The following is a 14,539-nucleotide window of genomic DNA, read 5'->3' on the forward strand; positions in this document are numbered from 1 at the left end:
ACAGGCGTAAAGCAGCATCAGAATTCCCTGATAAAGGTTGTGTTTTAGAAATAAAAAAAAAAAAGGGCAGGAAAATGTGAAGGAGTGTACAGATGAAAAACTTACAAAAAGTCAAAATCTGGTTACCGGTTGATCCGGACTGACTAAGACAGAAGGATGGTTTCCAAGACAGATATTAAAGGCCTTCTGTTGGACTCTCCCCAAAAGCTCGAAGCCTAGCAGTCATGTCAGCAAGTCAGATTGTGGTGTAGAAGTCAGCTCTGCATCATTTCCACAAAGACAGCAACTGACTGGGTGCTTCTGGTTGAAACCAGAAGTGCCTGTCTGAACTCCAGTACAGTGTGTTCCACTTGACCCACAACCAGTAATACATTTTCCTTATGTCTGGGTTGTTGAGAGTACAATATAATTTTTAAAGTTCCTCAGAAAGAAGCAGATAAGCATGGGCACTCTCACCCGCTGTCACTGCTCTATGGCTAGGCAGTCAGGTCAGCAGTGAAGAGGTCTGGTACATCAGTTTTATGCCTCTTCCTCTGCAACAATGTGAGAAGCACAGGCAGTGGACTGGTCACCTTTTGAAGCACTTTTTTTAAATGTTGGACAAGGAAGATGCTGGGATGCATATGCACAGATGTGAATGAAAAGAGCATTTCCTTATCTTGACTTGCACCACTGAACACATGGGTGGGTTGTTTTTTGTCACTTAAGTGGGGGAGCAGAAAGATCATGGACTTCTTGTTGCTTTGTTCACAGGTGTCGCTGTGATGCTATACATACTGAGTATTATAAATGAGATCTGCATCTCTTGGCCTTAACAGAAATCTCAATGTAGAGCCACATGCTTTTGTGCAATCTTCAAATGATGAGGGCTACAGTCTAAAGATACTGCTTCTGTGAATTAAGGTTACTGGTGATTTTTTCAGCCTTATGTAAAAAGCATGTAACTAGGACAGCTGTAGCTGCAGATCCACTGACTGAGAAAAGAGGAGATCAGGAATTTTTGTTCTTTGGCATAGGCAGCATAGATGTTGCACAGAAATCCTGGTTCTTGGATTACATGGGAATAATGGGGCAGAAAAATGACATTTCTGTTACTTTTAGGGAACGGATTTTTAAGCTTTATTGTCCACCTAAGCACGTAGCAGCCATAGACGTATTAGGGTGGAGTGCTCTGTTTTCCGGTGAATCCTTTAGGAGCTAAAAGCATTAAATGGTATTAAGCTTCTCCAACTCAGTTTGAAGCCAGAGTACAACAGAAGATTAGAAGCCCCTAACTAGTCCCTGCTGACCCTGCTCCTCAGTTTTACTAAGCAGTCTCAGCTGCCATGAAGGATCTGGACTTTTCTGTTCACAAGCGAAAAATGTTCTCAAGGACTATGCTTACGAAGGCACAAAGCATCAATTGCATCAAGCCACGTAGCCTAAGTGCTCTGTTGAAATTGGTAAAGCCACCCATGGTTTGAACGACATCTGCAAATGTCATTAAAATGTTACTCTTCAGCCAACATGGTGATTCTAACGATAGGGTCCCCAGTGCAGAGACACAGCATTAGCGAGCTGCCAGTGAAATTCCCAGCCCCACGCACTGTGCCGAAACCACATCTGCAGTAATGACACCAGACTTGGACGGCTTGGTGCAGAAAGTTATGGCCAGCTCTTGTCTCTGGAGAAAGGAAAAGGGAAGGGTTTAGAGTGACTTTGCACCTGTGAAACAATGTACTGCTATTACAATGCCCAGCACCAGCCAGTCTTTGCTCCAGGGAGACCTGGAGTGCTTTAGAAAGCTTTTTGCAACAGCTATGGTCGCTATAAACACAAACGGAGAAGGCAGCTATTAAAACATTTTTGAAAGGCGCTCTGTGGGTTTCTGTTCTCTCTAGCTGCCTCTGGAAAGGTTAAGGATACAGTGAATGCCAAATGATAAGCTTTGCAGTCCCCAGCACTCCTGAGACCTGAAAGAAATCTGCTGGTAATTGTCTTAAGCTAATGATTCCCTGAAGGTTGATTGGTGCTTATGTGCCGAGGGGTGAGAGGCTGTAGTTACAGAAGTTATGAAAACAAATTGCCTCTGTGTTAAGGAATGCCAAGCTGCCTGCTCAATCTAACCCACTTCTACTTTTTTTATTTTAAGTTCTGTTTGCAAACTCGGAGCTTGTGGTCTGCTGATTATATAGCCCCCTGCTAGGATTTACTGGGATAAATCTCTGAACCACAGTAGAACTTTGATATCAGGATACTGTCTCTCTTAGTTAAATTAAGGGAGACTTCAATGTGTCGCATTTAATGCAAATCACATTGGCTATTATGTTCTTGGGAACTTTCTTCTCTTGGGAAAAAAAAGAAAAGAGGTGATCTTTTCAACAGATTGGAATTGTGTTCAGTCCCCATCTGTGGCTGATCAACTGCCCTTCAAAGGTATTAGACTTGGGTTGGAGCTGGAAAATCACCTGGTCTCCAGAAAAGCCAGCAAGGAGACTTCATTCTGAGGCTGGATTCTCTAAAGGACTTGGGTACACTTGTCCTGTCTGCACGGATCTGTAGGAGCCAGAGCACAAAATTTTGTTCCTGAACACCCCAGCTCAGCAACTGTCTAATTCTAGAGGCACCTTAGGTCCCTGGGGAAAGGTGCAAGAAAGGCAAACTCCTGCTGGAAATTAGCATTAGGTTCCTAAAACCAGAGGGGATGCCCAACCGTGTTGTGCAGTGTATTTGCAGAACATTAACCATGTGTGCTTGCCTGGACAGCAGAGCAGGCAGACACAGGCAGGTCAGAGGCTGCTGGCTTTGAGCTACCTGCCAAATAGTGCCAGGCACTGCCTATAGCTGCCCAGTAGGATAAACCGAACCAGGATGTCCCAACCCTAAAATCCTGAGATTAAGACATTCTGCTTAGGCTGCAGCCCAGAATAGTGTCTTCAAGTGAAGGTGGGTGACATGCAGACCATTCCCCTGTGCTGGGTTACCTCTTGGCTGCCTCGGGCAGTGAGCCACAGCCACACAGTGTGGCACCAGTGTGCCACCAAACAGTGCTGCCCCTCAGTGCTGTGCCTCCTGCAGGCTCCTTGCTGGTTCTCCAGGAAAGCCAGGGACAGGAGCATTGTGGCTGTGCCAGGCTCTCAGCTGAGATGCCTGCTGTACAGTCAACCCACTAAGACTGTCACCTCTCAGGTCAATCCAGGTCTTCCAAGGCAGAAAGCTGGGCTGGCTTCTGATTTAGAGTTGGTCTTAAACTCTAGATAAAGGCAAGGTCTGAAAGAAGATGGGGGGATCTTCTGATGGGGGGATGTTCTCCAGAACATTCGACAGAGAATTAAGCTTAGCAGCCCACCCAGACCATTCAGAGGAGAAGAAAACTGATCCAGGGAAGGGATTCCTCCACCCCCATACAGTCTAATGACCAGCACTGCAATAGGCATGAAGTGCTTTTCAGGAGCACCTTTGCCAGTGAGACCAGGTCCTGCCTAAAGCAAGGTCTAATTCAATGGCAACTCCTGCGCTCATGTGGCCACCTGTCCTCGGCTGAGCAGAATGCAGCTTTATGTTAGTAATGGGGATGCACCCAGTTAACTCCAAAAGGCAGTGGGAACATGTAGACCTGCAGGAGGTTCATCATCAGAATCTCAGGCAGGCTAGCAAAGGAGCAAGGTGAGTGGCAAAGAAACAGTGCTTGCTCAAGTTAGCAGGCCTAGGGAGGTGGCACTGGGGCAGTGAGTCCTGTAAGCCAGGGACTGGGGTGAGGGTTAGACCTGGGACTGCCCAGCAGCCACCGCAGTAGGTATAAAGGGAGATGTTCTGCTGTCTGGATATATAAAAAAATGTCTGATTTCCACTTTCAAGGGTCAGTACTGGCCATTTTCAGCTTACTGGGAAGCCATCAGGGAGCTGGCAAGATGGGCAGAAAAGGATGAATTTCCCTGCAAAGCTGAGAGAAAAAGCTCCTCATCAGTCCCTGCTGCAGCCCCAGTTGATGGTGACAGCGATTCCCCAGCAAATGCCCAATGCATGTTGTGTCAAACCTGCACAAAAAGCCCTCTACATCAGACCTGTCTGCCTGCTGTTGGCTATGGGATGTCACTGCAGGGACTGATGGGGTAAATGTATAGTAGTGGACTTGGTTCAAGCATTCATGTGCCTGTGCCATCCACATGTTCAAAGGCAGAAGAGATCCAAGTGCTCTCCATTGATCACATAAAACCCACACCTGAGAATGGGCATCTGCCCAACCTATCTACACGACAGGTGATTTAGGCCTCAAACACAGCATTAGGCTTGCCAGGAAATATAGACAAAATACCTAGAATTCCAGCTTCCTTTTGAAACAAGGATTCATTCTGACAGTCTTATTTTTGATGATCCATCAGTAAAAGTGCCATTCCCGTTATTATTTCTAACATTATGTTTTTCAACATTACCAGCCATGCGTTAATTCTAAAACAGTAGCTCGAGCCCTGAATTTGTTCCATCATGTGCAGGCTTTGAAATCATTCTGTAAACGCCTCAGCAAATAGGACACAAGCTTCTCTGGGAACCTGTGCATTTTATGTAAGACGAGTATGTGATCATTTTGAACTCAAAGGCTATTTTTGTGATGTGGGGGAGAGAAAGGCAGTTAGAGCTGAGAGCCTGAATGATTTCAGAGGCATGCTGAGCTTTACCAAGGGAGGTGAACTTTTCCCCTCTCTGGAGCTTGAGTCTTTCAGTGCAATCACTGCTACATTTTCTGACGAAGCCAGCTTTAGGGGAATATTGTTATCATCCACTAAGGGAAGAGACACACATGAGATACCTACACACAAGAACATTTTCTTTTCCTGAAGAATTTAAACTGATCAGAGTGGGAAGCAGAGTCTTGAACACAGTATTATTATTCAATCTGTCGACATGAAACCTGCTTTTTCAGAATCAGCAGCACCTTCACAAATCTTGTAATAGGCAGCTGCTGCTTAAAATAATGTAACACAGACCAACAAGCCAATTGAAGGCTAGAACAGTAGATTGCCTACACATTCATGCTTTTCTTTAAAAATTACAAATTGATTACACCCCTCCTTGAGAAATATTCCTACCCGTGGCAATACTCCGTTCAGCTATATCTAGCTGTAAGCTTCCAAGTCAAATAAGCTAGTAAGTGCATACACATTTATGTTTCTCTTGGTAATCATGTCCTTTCCATAGTATTCTGCAGGCAAATGCTCTAGCTGTCAGTGATATAATACAGATGCACGTTTCTCTGTCAAATAAAGCTGTGCACTAGACATGCAATCTCATTGCTCTTGAAATAAAATCAACATGGAAATATTTTTATTTCTACAGTAACTTAAATTAGCTGAAAAATTGCAACTGACTATAATCCCCAAGCAACTAAATGGTATGCATCTCTAATAAATTGACTACTACAATCAATATGGTCTGCATCATCTACATGAAAAGAGTGCTTTCTTCCCATCCATACAATAAAGCACATAATCACCTCTGCAGGCCAAGAAATCCTTCGGCAAATGTACAAACAAAGAAATATAACAACAGAGGCTCACAACAAACATCTGAACAATTTCTATCAGTAATGTTTTTGATGGCATCTGTCACCTCATTTTAGATTTCATTAAGTGATATGTATCATGGACCAATCAGAACTTACCATTATCCATTCCAAGAACATTTCTCTGCCTATTACATTTGTAAGGAGATGAGGCAATTTTTTTAGCAGTGCAGTTCATAGATGCAGAGACTTTTAAGCCCAAAAGGCACTGCCAGCTAGGCCCGATCTCCTGTGTATCTCCAGTTTTTCAATTACTTCCCATTGCTTCTGAGTCCAACAACTACGTCTTTTAACTAAAATTTAGCTTGCAGAAAAGCATTCAGACTTGAACAGGGGACATTACGAGAAAATTATGGAAAATCCATCCCTTCCAATTTTTGTTTCCCAGTGGTTAATTGTTCTCATTGCTAAGGATCTGTATTTTATTTCCAATGTGAATTCATTTGGCTTCATCTCCCATCCATGGTTCTCATTACGCTTTTCTCTATAAAAATGAAGTGCCGCTTCAAATTGGGTATTTTCTCTTATTAATGTGCTTGTAAATTAGTTCTTTGTCTTCTTTATTTTTTTAATCAGGCTGATCTCTTTAAGTCTCCCATTATAAGGCATTTTCTCTGGCCCTCCAATACTTTGAAACCTCTCTGCATAGCATCTTCTTCAGTTTCCCAGAAGCCTTCTAAAAAACATGAGAAATACACACAGTACTGTGGTTTCAGTACCCATACTCAGTGGCAGACTTCAGTTAGTTTTGCTCACCATCAATTCCTTTACAATATTGCACTGGGAATTTCTGGTGTTTGTTTACTGGAACCTAGTCTGAGTCACTCATCCCAGGCTAGGATCTCTCCTCTCTGCAAAGATTTAATCTCCATTCCTTGTTCAGCAGTATATAAAGTACAATTTACCTGTATTAAATGGTATTTAGATAGAATGAGCGCAGAGTCTCAGTCTTGCATAACTGTCCAGCCTGCACACTTATTTGCCTTTCTATTACCAAATATCTTATTAGTAATGATTTTATGCTTCCAGATCACTGGTAAAGATATCAAACAGTGCCAGGCTCAGCACCCAGCCTGACAGAGCTTTAATAAAGTCAGCCTGATAATGGTTGTCACTATGATATGTCAGTTCCTCGTCAGCTTAGTGTTCACTTTATTATCTAATGCTATCGTCAGAGCATTGTGTAACACTAGATCAAGTATCTTGTCAAGGTGGACAAACACATTGCCTTTACCAACCAAAGATGTGATGAAAAATAAAGTGCTCTTTACCTACGTATGGTTGTGAACTTGCTGAATAAACCTTGAACAGATCTGGAAGTTTAAAGTGTAGCATCCCCTTACTCTGTGGAAAGGATAACTGCTCTTTCCATTGGTATGGTGGTGGCATGAACTGATGGCCACCAGTAGCTCCCAAAGTCTGCTGAGGGCTCAGCTTTTCCCTCCACAGTGCATGCGAGAGCAGCTGCACCCACCATCATGCTCCTGCTCCTCCTCTCACTCCACTTCAGCAGGCTGAGAGATGGTGCCACTGGGGAGGACACTTTTGTTTACATTCATTTCAGTTTAAGACGACGAAGCAAAATGGGGGTTTAGGCCAGCCTAGTGTTGTCCTCCAAGTGTCTATTTAGCCCTGGGATGGTACTTTCTCATCTGTGGTTGCCTTTTGTGAAAGCCACTGTGAGTCTCCCCTGTGAAATGCCCTCTCCTCCCCCAAGACCAGGGAACCTTAGGCTATGGAAGCCCGGCATGTGTCCATTTGGTGACCTTCTCCATCCTTCCACAATGATCCTCTGGCACTGGAAAAACTGCATCTGGCTACATAAGCCAGCTTTAGGTTAACTTTGGAATGCTGGACCAGCTCTGATAGCTCCAGTGGGGCTGGAATTTGCTGTGTAGCACTTGGCTGGCAGTTGCAACAAACCTTTGAGTGGCCAAAAAGAAAAAAATTTTATGTGGGTTGCAAACTATGTGAAGACCCTTTACTTCTCTTTGCAACTTCTCTCCCAGATTTGATGATTTCTCCTGGATGGCAGGGCTCTGCTTTTTTCCTTTGTAACTGAAGAAGCTTATTGCTAATTTGTGGGTTTCTGAAGAAGTGTCACCCTTTATTGCTCATGTGCAGCAATGATATTAAAAATAAGCCAGCCAGTTGTCATAGATCAGAAACATGCATATGAATTAGAAACAGACAATAAGCAATATCTGGGAAAATCCATATCATCAAAAGCTTAGAGGGTTGTAGTCTAGTTCAGTTAGGTCACAGGTGAAGCATTTTGAAAATGGGATCAATAAATAGGTTTGTATGAACTGTGAGTGTATTTTTAGTGAAACAATTTTTAACTTGGATTTAACCATTTTCCTGTAGAATCCGCAGCCCTGCCACGCTGAGTTACTGTGGGAAAGGCAGGAAAGGAAATTGAGCAGAAATGAGCTATAAACAGAAATGAAACTAACTCGATTATTCGAAGTCCTGAGCCTGAACATAAAATGGGTGTCATTAAAATATGGAAATTTTACACCATGGTCATTTATCTTTCTCTTGGCAAAGTCTGGGGAATTCAAATTATTGCCCCCTCACAGAAGGTTCCAAAGTCCTGATGCTGGCAAGGAATATTCAACATTGAATGCCATCTTCTGTAAGGGACGCGATACCCTCATTATATATGACAATACAGGATATTTATATATGTGTAAAGCAATATGGTACCTCTTCTGAGAGCTCATTCTGTGCAGAAGGACTCTGGTGCTGACAACTCTACTTCAGCTGGAAAAGTGATGCGAGGGCTGTGGGAGAGATTTGGAGGGGTCGCAGCAGGATCTTACCTGTGTCTTACTGGCTTATCTGCTCAAGTAAGTTGTGCATCCATGAAGTGAAGGTTTGTTTTCCTCATCCATATGACAACTAAGGGAAGTGATCTACTAATATGATAAATTCCTAGAATAAGGGGCAGTTGACAAACAGACTCTGATTCTGTGAGTAAACTATGTGTTGCTCTGTATTCTGAGTTAGCGGCAAAATTACTCTCTGCCCTGGAAAACCTCAACATATGAGACAGTGCTGCCAACATTGATTTTAACACAAGTCTCATCATATTTTTGGTTTTTTCTTAGAGCTGCAAAGAAAAGTAATTGAGTGAGAATCTTAGGCTTTATTTAAAAAAGGAAGGACAGTAGAGGAAAAACTCAGAACACATCACACGCATCCTAATGCCTCAGAAGACAGAGAAAAAAAAGACAGTGAAGGGATTGATTGATCTGTTAAAAATCTCCTACTTAAACTAATTTCATTATTTCTATCTTGTCAGCATATCTCCTGAGTGTTTGACAGCTTTGGGCAATTCAGATGCTGCGCAAGAAACTAAATGGAAAGCAATAGGGGAACCTGAGTTAGTGAGCTACATTGTCATGGGCATTCCTACCAGCCAAGGTAAAAGAGCAGTTTGGCTGTGTTAGAAGGCTGTTTTTAAGCTACCATCTGTGTTTATGGACACTGTGGCAACAGCTCCATGCCAGTTGGATGCAGGCCAGGCTGCTTCAGCTCTGGCCCTGGCTTGGGCCAAACCCAGCCAAACCCAGCTCCTCCGTGCGCTGGCCCTGGTGCATGTGTGGTGTGTTAGGGGCTTGTGTAGGACCGCAGAGCTTGAAAAGAGTGGGAAAGGTCTGAGCGGACAGGCTGGGTGGTCTCTTGGTACTTTCCTCGCATGTGAAAGGCTGGAGACTCCTCACAAGCCTGTCTGACTTACTTTGTGGAGCTGTTCAGGAGGATGAGCTTGGGCAGAGGGCACTAGTCCCCTCCACCAGCAGTGCGCCATGAGTGGTATCTGGCCTATTAATGAGTTGCTTGATCCACAATTAGTGGCTGTACTGGGTCTCCCCATGAAGCTGGTGCTGGTCCTGCCTGCCTCTCAAGGCACATTGCTATACCTCTAGCACCCATCTCCATGGCCCCTGGACTGCACAGTTCTGCTGGGGCCAGAGAGGACCCTTGCCTGTGACAAGGGGAAAGTGGGGCTGCTGGGTGAGTGTTCTCTCTTTTCCATGCAGGAGGCGCAGAGATACAGGTTGTGGGATCCCTTTTCAGGCATGAAATGTGGTGAGGGAAAAGGATGGCTACAAACAGGCCTCAGCCAGTTTGGGCAAGGAAATGAACACATGGCGAGTAATAATACCAAAAAGACAGTAGAAAAATTACAGCTGCAAGCCTGGAATACAACACAAACACAAAATAAACCTTAAAAGCCCCCAGAGAGAACTGCAGAGGTGCCTCCACCCTTTTAGATTGTCAGCAAACATCTCAATGGCAAAGTGAGTGGAAGGCATTGAAACTCACTCAAAACTCTATATCCCTCTAGGCTCATAATATGTTCACCTTGTAACTCAAGAAATGCAGGAACCAGCTCAATGGGCAGACATTTATTAGCCTCTATCTCGATCATCTTTTTTTTGGTTTTGGGTTATTTGGAGTTTTTTTTAATAGGAGAAAATAGGCAATTGGACTAATGTATTAATAGGGTTCGTTAATTTGTCTCCTCAAATTGCGAGATGAATCACAAACTCACACTCAGTTGTTTTCCAAGTTGAAGAATAGATTTTAAATTTTCCTTTCTCTAGCAAAATTCATGTGTCCAAAATTTGACGGTTACTGCTGGCAAGTCTCTTCCAATGAAAAGAGGTGTCCTTCACATGCTGAAACCCTGTGCAGAGCCAGAGCCTCTAAGCAGAGTGCCTTGCACTTGTAAGTCTTTCTGAGCAGGGGCCACGGTCATGAAATCTGTAACATAAGGACTGTGTTCTGAATTACAGCACAGGGAATAATTGGCAGCAACTAACTTGCCTAGTGAACATTACTGGCCTTCCAAGTAGACTTGCCCCAACGTTCGTAAATGTGTTCAATGTGAGCTGCTCATGCACAGATGTCTGTGCATTGCTCTGGCTTTGCTAGCTTGGTTGGAAGCAATTAATGATGTTAATGTTTGATGCTCAAAATTCAGGCTGCAGAAGTCTCAGAGTTTCTTTCCTCCCTCAGAGTGAATGGTTTGTGTTGTTTTGGAGTCCTAGTTAAAGGAAGCATTCAAGCATGTTCTGATCTATGGACAGGGCTGAAGGCAGACTCCCAGGGTAGACGTGGCAAAGCTGAGTTCTTTGTTTTTTCCTGTAGTGTTTGCTGACACTGCCCCATTCTGGCTCGCAAGCCTGCAAGTACACTCATCAGTCCAATTCAGTGCTCCAGGCAACTTCCTTACCAAATTTGCCAAAGATTCATGTTCCAAAAATCTCATCTTTCAGTCCTGAAAAAAGGATGTTTATAGTCCTTATTACCATGGAATAATGTGAAAAATGTATAAAACATGTCAATGCTGTATTTAAGTCCTTGTTTATGACAAGTGGAGCTCATTTGAGACTCTAAATGCTCAGAAGGCCATGGACAGATTCCTGCCTCCCAGCTCAAACAAACTTTGAATCAAGACCTGCGTGTCTTGGAATACCTTTCCACTGTCTTGTAATGGCAGCCTCAGGACCCCCATTAAGAGGGGCTGTGCCAGCCACCCTTACTCCTGCCTTCTTTGGCACGTTCAGAGGTACAACCAGCACACATGCTCCAGGGGATGTTGGAATACGTGTCCGAACACAGTTGCATGATGACCTGCCAACAGGCAATCTTTCAGCAGCGACTGGTCAATGGTCACCATGGCGGCCAAGTGACCCGGAGATGCATGGGCTGCTGAGTCCATCATCCTTCAGAGCTACATAGACATATACTACGAGATTAAATGGCCAAAATCATGAGGAAGACAGATGAGGATTTGAGGCCACAGTCTACTGAGAATGTAGCAAAGCACTTAAGCGAAGCAGCAGTCCAGCAAAGCACTTAGCATGCACTTAACTTTAAGCCTGTAAGCAATTCATTTTTGAGTTTTCACAACGACAAGGAATCAAAAGAAAAGCTGTCCTATATTACATTGGTGAGCAGATTCATAAGCCTGCAGTACAATGTTCTGAGGATGGTCATATATTTGGCTTCCTTATTCAGTGAAATGAGACCTTCCAAAGCTTAAAAAATGTCCTGTCGATAATTATTAGATTGATTAGTGGTTACTGAGAAGGAAAGTATAACAAAAATTGGATCTTTATTCCTCAAAATCCACAAGGTAAACAGCCACTCTCCTTCCCCAGCCCTCTTACCAGTGCTCCCTTGTAATGCTGCATACCACGAGCCTGTGAATATATAATACTGAAAGAATCTCCAGCCCAGAGCAGTGTATGATCCGTCTTTGTATATTTAAGCTGCATGAGTCACACTGCATTTAGAGATCTCCTTCCATGTAAGCGTGATCTATTTACAATCATGCGTAGGTTTTCGGAGTTTCACAATAGCTGGCAGAAGAGCATAATTTATCTAAAACCTCTCATTTTCTTCTGGCCTATTTGCTAGTCATTTGAGTATAGCTATTTTTTGGAAAATACAATGTCAGACTCCAAATTCAAAGTAAAATCTTGATTCTGTTCTATCTGAGGTGCTTTATTTGCAAGAAACTTTCTCCCAACAGGCCTTTGACACTCAGCAATGGGTGTTTTAATGCAGCATAAATGTGAATTTCATCCTTGTGTTTCTTGTAGGATTCAGTATTTCCATGTACTGTGCATATTTCAGAAGTCGAGGACATTCAGGCAAGTAAAAGCCACTGGATTGTGCCTAACACAAAGCTGGTACAGAACATAACTTTTACGAGCCTCACAAGATTAATTTAGACTCAGAAATCTTTATTATCCTCATTCCTTTGTTGAAAGTAATAACCGAAACCACAAACTACCATCAGAAGAACCACCCAAGCAGTGAGTTGGTCACTGGCAGATCTTTTATATTAGACCACTGGGGCTAAATTCCATTTGCGTTTCTGTGCCTGATGTTCCTATTGATGAGCTGCAGGCAGCTGCCTGCTTACTGCCTTATTTAGGTCCTATGAATCACTCTCTGAGGCTCCCCCACTGCCATAAGGAGATAGGTGAAATTTAGTCTACAGGCTTTTTCTACACCTCCTCAAAGACAAGGCTGACTTCAGTGCAGCTGTGTGTGAGTGTGGGGCTAGGTCCACACAGCTGCTGGCCCCTCTTCACTGACCTGGTTGCATTCACCTTTTCTTGCAGGTTTTCTGTCTGTATGTCATACCAGTGTTCTCTTGGATAACAGCAGCAGGCGAAGGACTCCCTCTTCACCTTTTCCTCCTGAATTGTACCAGACTGTGTAAAGCAATGAGCTAAATTAGGAATATGGAAATTCCTGGCGCATATGGAAATAAAAGGGATTTGTATTGCTCTGCAAAACCTTTTGAGATGTGTTGTTGGAGCATTCTATATAGGAGCTTGATGCTGTTATCATTATCGATAACTAGCAATTGAGACCAGAAAATAAATTCAACAAATGTAGCACTGAGCAGAAAAGTGGAGCTCTCGCTTTTGAAGGCTTTGCAGGTCACATTTACATTCACAAGAGGTGCTCCTAGAATACAGGTGCCCCATAGACTGACATTAGCATAGTGAAGAATAACAAAATAAAGAACTGCCATGGAGCATCACCAGTCATCTCTATATGCAGTATTGGACAGGCTGTATGGTACAACTCAGATATAGTCACTGATTATTCACACCAGGTACCTGACTGGACACAGTGGGTTCTGCCTAGACTCTATCTCTGGATGTATTTCTGGGGTGTAGGAGGGTGCAGTAGTCATTTATAGGCAGCTCTTGCCCAAGCCCAGGAGGGGGACACGGCTTTGGTGTGTGCCTGGACCAAGACACTCAAAGGCACTCACAAGTCCAGGAGTTCATACCCTACCTGTGTAATTTTACTATCAAAAGAAGCAATTTCTGCCCTGGGACACCTGCTCACACCTCACCCTTTGGAGTTTGCTCCTGTGTATCTGATAGCAAAATTTAAAAGCACTACTAATTCACCAAATGGGAAACCATGAAGAATCCCTCTCCTGGGGCAGCAATATCAAAATCCCATGAAATGGTTCATGAAAGCCTTTTGCAGCCAACTTTGCAGATAGTCCCTCTCTGTGGTTTCAGGCAAGTAAGAGCTGTGCAGTTCTCACCCTGTTGAAGTAAATAGCAAATAGCTCAATCACTGAGTACAGCCAAGATTTCACCCGGGAATTTAAGTGCTACAGCTCTATAGCTTCCTTTCCTGACAACTGGGAGAGATGGACAACAGCTTGTGTAGGCATATTTAAAAACAAACTGTTGAAAGGGAATATAAGAGTGTTGCTAAGACCCTTCAGGCATTTGTGCTATAAAACATGACACAGAAAAGCAGGAGGACTTTTTTCTGAAGGTTAATGCTTTTTCTTTCATACCCAGCGATAGCACCATGGAGGAGAAACTGCTCCAGAGAGTAGCTCAGTCATATTTTGCCAGGAATAGGAAGGCTGATTTAACTTCTGCCATTTGAATTGCTCCCTCTCTGCACTCTGTTGAATAATTTGTGCTGATAATGACGTATTTTGGCGGGTGCCTCCTCTTGTGCAGAGATGTCTTTTGCTTTTTGGGAAGTCTCACCTGTGCTACGTGACTGGTATTTATAATCAGGGGTAAAGTGACCCTGAGCCTCCATTCAGGTTCTTCCTGCAAACCCCATTTCCAACTAATCCACTTGAGCACTTGCCAGGAGCATGAAACTGTTCCATAGTTTGCTTCCCTGATATTTTTCAGAGATCCTCTGTAAAAGTTTCTGAGACTGAAGACATTTGTAGACAGGGCAGAGTTTATCTGCACACAGACCTTTATAGTTGTTGATAGTGCTACCTCCTCAGGGTTGTGAAGAAGTGCTTTGCTTAGAGTAGGATGAAGGGAAATTCCCTCTCCTTCTCATGACCGCATTCAATCCTGAGGAGTGAGATTTAACCACAGGAATTAGGAAAGGATTTTCTGGGACTGCCTTGTTCGGCTTAAAGCTTGTCACTGGGACAACTCCACAGCTAAGGCTAAAATGTTGGGG

Source organism: Strigops habroptila, chromosome 1, assembly GCF_004027225.2.
Source record: "Strigops habroptila isolate Jane chromosome 1, bStrHab1.2.pri, whole genome shotgun sequence".
NCBI classification, from domain to species: Eukaryota; Metazoa; Chordata; class Aves; order Psittaciformes; family Psittacidae; genus Strigops; species Strigops habroptila.